The following is a 5,889-nucleotide window of genomic DNA, read 5'->3' on the forward strand; positions in this document are numbered from 1 at the left end:
AATGTAAAGCACACACCCCATTGCATTTTTATGCATGTTTTATGCAGGTTGGAATTGTTTTAAGTAAATCGTTTATTTTCAATTAATTTTCAGGTATTTGCAAAATGCATACAAACCCGAAAAGATAGGACTCTTTACTAATCTTACATGTGTTAAATGTCTAATAAACAAATCACTTCCTTTGGATACCCCACTTCTTTGATTATAACAAAGACAAAGATCCGATCCAAAACTATTATTTAAAAAAAGAAGGATCGAAGAACTGAACAATTCCTATTAATTAGCATAACTTATACATATACCCTAGTGCAAAATAAAATGCTATTGCTGGCAGGTATCGTTGTAATTGACCTATAAAGAATATTTGATTTTAAATGGGTAACGTTTTTAAGCGTGTATCAAATTGGAAAGATGTGCAAAAAGAGGACGTTTAAAATGCCCATTGTTTACATGATAATTTCTAACAGTCAAACACCTTGAGGTGTGAACCCTTCACATGTGCAGGGTGGTGTGTATATAACACCTTGTTCAAACCATAGCATAACCTAGCATTGAAATCTCATAGCATAGCATTGGAATCTCATACAATAAAATTGAAATATTATAGCAAAAAATCTCATTGATTCTCGTTTGTCATATCATAGCATAGCATACAACATGGTTTTAACTCGGTTTAAAATGCTTTTATTTAAAAGAATCCTGAATGAATGTTCACATTGCAGATTATTGGTTAACTTTGGATTCTAATCATTTTACGTTGAAATGTTTGGAACTGTTCTGTGTATGGAGGCGTTTTTGTTCAAATCTCATAATGTAAATTTTTTCATAGCATAGCATACAAATTCCATTACATTGCATTCAAATCTCATAGCATATCATTTAAATCGCATACCATATCATAGCATACAATTGTAAAAGATATGCATTAAAGAATTGGAAACACACATGTATTAGGACCTTTCTTTAAATATTACAAACCATTATGGTAAAAATTGTCATGTATTCAAGATAATAACCTCATTATACACTATAGCTATCAACATCTACAAGAACTATGCCATAGCCCGAAAGTAAAAGGTGCTTTAGTACATCTTTGATATCGAAGTCAAATCTAAAGAGACATTAAAAATTTGGGTTTTTGGCATGTACATGTACATATACTTTGCAAAAGATATGAAAGTCATCTTCCTGTTAACCGTTATCAACAATATTGTTTTTGTATCAATCAAGATCGAGTAGTCATTAACTTGATATGAATTAAACATGTAGAGCGTTTACAAATAAAAAAAGGAGAAATCTGCATTTGTTTCAAGCGTTTACTTAATATTAATATGTTTATGATATATTAGACTGCAGCATCAGACATATTAAACAAAATGACTTTAAAGTATTTCTAACCTAGTATCTGAAATAACTTATTTCTCTCTTATACCGGTAGTGTATTCTCTAAACAACTATACTAGCAGTGCATATAACCATATATGGCACAAACTTTTACAATTACATTGACTACTGAATTATTGGAAGACCCTGTACTATCCTAATCGTGGTTAATTCAAATTTGATTTTTCATATCAAATAATGAGCAGCCGTCCAGCGTTTTAAGTGTGGGCCCCAAAATATTTTGTAAGATAAATAAAGGGTTTGTCCTTTCTTCAAAATCATTTAGTAATTCTTTATTTTTTCCAACAATTTAATTACAATCTAAAATTAAAGTACTGAAGAACTGACGGGAGTTGATTTTGTCGATGTTTATTTTAAAATCAATGATATGTTATTTTGTATGACAAGTACATAGACTTTCTATTTTAAATTACGCACATTATTATAATATGAATTTTTGGACTTTTTCGACAAGAATATCGAGAAATCATCATATGAATCATGTTAAATAATAATTAAAGATAAAATTAATTCAATCAAACTATGTATCAGTAATAGAAATATTGGTATGGATTGCAATGGTAAGCAATATAGAACTCTAGTCTCGTTCAAACAAACGCTCGGCTGACACCGTAAATCTCCGACAAGGATTTACGGAGACAGCCTAGTGTCGAGTTGAACGAGACTATATTGAACTCTGGCGTAGGAATACATACGACTACAATAAATATTTAAATTGTTCGTACCATTTAAAATCTGAATATTTTCAAGGTATTTATAAATACGTTTCCTTGAAAAACAATGCTTTAGCATACATTACATCGAATTTATCAATTATTTTTAAGAACTAAGTCTTGTCAGCAGCAATAATTTGTGCTGAGGTCCAAACACTGTTTCACTTTTGGTTTGTCTGAGTAACTGCGTAGGAGAGTTGATTAAAATCAACTCCCAAAAAGAATAAATGCTTTGATGTCAGCTCTACTTAAACATTAAAGCAGAACATAGGGAAGCTGCAGACTACAGTGTCACACATTAGAACTTTTGTTTAAAAGTAGACGTCAATTACACACAAATAAAATTTTAACTTTTATATATAGCAGATTTTTAAAAATTGAATAATCTGTAAATTATTTGTAAATTTTTGAAAAATAATTTCTAAAAGCATTTGCTCAAGTCAGCATATTGATGTTGCATAGCTGTTATTATATTATCTACCCTCTCTGCTTCATCGCGCAATTTGCCTTTTTCAATTTTGGCCAAATCAACTGCATCTGAATTCAAGATTCCAAGATCCTGCAGCTACCAAGGTGCCCGAGGCTTTTGTACCAATTTTGGCAGCCCCTTTTGCTGCGGTAGACCAAGAAGGAGAAACAACGCCATCTAATGCTGTACTGATTTTAGTAGATTGGAAAGAACTTTACTATTTGCAGCCAGAGCCTGCACAAGTGTACTCATACTACCAACTAATGTTTTGAATCCTCGCTCTATCCTTCACTTAACTTAATTTGTTAAAAAATCCCTTTAAGTGAATATCCAAGAATTACATGTACCTTTCAGAACGGTCGGTAGCGGTAAACGAATGATTAAGCAATAACATTAAGTTACCTTTAAGTTGACTGATTGTCAAAGGTTCATGCTGTTACATAATTGGATTCTGGAACGTTCACAGCAGAGAGCTGCTTAATTGCCATTGTAATTACTATCTTTCAGTCGCAAAATCAAGATCAGTTGCTTTAAGATTCGGTGGTCAGAATGATTTCCAGCAGTCTTAAACGCTGTGCTCTAACTTTCAGACGCAATGCTTTAGTATATGTACATTTTTAATCTAATGATTTCATGTTATATGTAGAAACGGATTTTAAGTTTTGTCAAATGAACATAAATATGTTGCAAATTTGTTAATTGTTTATGCTAAAATGCATAAAAAATGGTTCTTTCATCTTCTCATTCACCCACATCTCTGCAAGTAATTTAAAAAAGAAATAATTCAACTGTTTACAGTATCAAGAACAAATTACTGTAAATGTAAATGGCGTGTACGATATTAGGCGAAAAATCGTTTTTGGACATGTTAGCATAGATTTGAATTAGCTGATTCTTGAATGTGACTATTCTTATACATAGTTATATGCATGGCATTTAGCGATGCATTCTGACAAAATCGCTAAATAGAGTACACAGCCAAATGTAATACGTTTACAGTACTTTTTTGTTTCTTAAGTTCTGAAAAATCATTGGATTACAAATATCACTTACTGTGTCTCTGTAGGTACTTATAAAGAAAAAAATGTCTTGAAACAATTGTCTTGGTCAATTAAAAATCCCCTCATATAAATATAGTCAACTGTAACGAGATTATTACCTTAATGTTATATATGAAAAAAGCATTCTGAGAGTATTGCATAAGCAATACACGTCCCCTGCCGGTGTAACGAAGAATATTGACCCGGGTTGAAAATTGACCCGGGGGTCATTTTTCAACGTTGAATATTGACCCCGGGGGTCATTTTTCAACGTTGAAAATTGAGACCAAAATCGTGAAATTTATACCCGGGGTCATTTTTCAACGGTTTGAGAAAGATTTTTCTAAACTCTATTGACCACGACACGTTGAAAATTGATCCTGTTGAGAATTGACCCCAACTTCAAAGTGTTGATCTAAACTGGAACTTACTCTACACGGTTTAAATGTAAAATCATGCACATGTTTGAAAGTTTCAGTTTTAAAATTTTTATACTGTCCGATGCATATGCGGACGTGGCTGATTTATTTTAGGTTTATATGTCTGATTAATCATTTAAATTTGATACTGAAAATATAATATTCATTTATTAATACAATACTCTGAAATAAAGCTAAGAAGATGACCGTTTGTTTCGAAATGGAACGGGCGAGTCAGGCTATAATGATTTTTGACAGAATCGATTTTTAATCCCTCATGTGACAGAATTTAAAGTTTAAACTTGTCATAATCTCTGATAAATATATCTAACGAATATTGACTCTTATCGTTACTTTTAACTAAAGGCAATTCAACCAAAAGCTTTATTCGACAGGCACCTGACATTGTATTTTTTTCTAATAATTAAAAACTATAACCTCTCTACTGTTATATTAAGTAACGGGTATATATATATATTTATATTAAGACAAAAAGATATAACGTCAGGTACCTGTGCTTAATTTGAAGAAGTCAGAATATTTCCCTGTCAAAATATTAAATGAATGGTTGTCATATTTTTATCCAACAAGTCGTCAACAGTTTTTATTCATTTTATACGACTTAACAATAGTTTTTCATAAACTTGCCAGATAAGCTATTTTTGATGCACCGGCCAACTTTCTGCATGTGCAAAGTCATAGTTTAAACAAAAAAATACAATTCATCTCTATTATTTTAAGTTTTCAATTCCATTGTTTACCTGTAAATTAGAAACACAGGCAACTGACGTTATATATTTTGTCATAATTAAAAACAAATTCCCTCTACACTAAAAATGTAAACATGCGATTTAAAAAAGTAGGCTTACATCTACATGTACAGTCAGAGGATGGTTGATCTAAACATATTAATGGTACATATGAAAAGGCATGCAAAAAGTTGAATAGATAAAGAGTTCTCAAGGATTTTTTAAATGATGAGTGTCGATGTTTATACTGTGGGTCTGAATCTGAAGGAAATGTGATTTTTTTCTTGGATGTCCAAGATACACTCAACAAACAGACGAACTTTTTAAACAACTTATTGACATTAGTGTACCTTTTCATATTAGATATATATTTTATGGTAGTTCTGATTTTTCATACAAATAAAATTGTAAAATTGTTTCAAATGTTTATAGTTACAATGTATATTAGAGCTCCCAAGCGCTTTTGATTCTCTTAAGTTACAATACTTAAACATATTTAAGTATTATACATGTTTACTTACTTATTATATAGTTCCCTTTTATTTACTGTTCTTTTCAAATGTGCTAGATCATGAAAATCTCATTCTTCTGTTTAATTGTATCTCTGCAAGTATAAATGAAGGTGATAGGTTTGTTAATGTAGGTGTGAGTGAACATGTCTACCAACAATATGTCTTACAATCATATATGGTAAATGTTCAGATAATTATTCAATATTCAAGTATCCTTTGTCTTATATACACAAAATAGCAATAATATTCTGTAAACTAGTAATATATATTCTTATGATCACAGATCATTTTATAACACCACTTCTTGACTTTGTATGTTTGAAAGGGTCTACATAGGCTGTGTCTGTTATCCGATCCATTTGAATTTCAATGAAAAACGTTTAAATTAAATCAATAATGTAGGTGCCTGTGATGGGAAGGTAAAACATCTACTCCAACGCTGTTGTATGATCTTCTTCTACATATTTCTATTCAAAAAATGTAATTTACCAATTTATTGACGAAAACAATTACTGTTAGTAAATTTATTTTAAATTTTTGTGTTTAAAGCAATTAAGAAACTATTAAAGCAAAATTATTTGAT

This window comes from Crassostrea angulata, unplaced genomic scaffold (assembly GCF_025612915.1).
Source record: "Crassostrea angulata isolate pt1a10 unplaced genomic scaffold, ASM2561291v2 HiC_scaffold_23, whole genome shotgun sequence".
Classification (NCBI taxonomy): domain Eukaryota; kingdom Metazoa; phylum Mollusca; class Bivalvia; order Ostreida; family Ostreidae; genus Magallana; species Magallana angulata.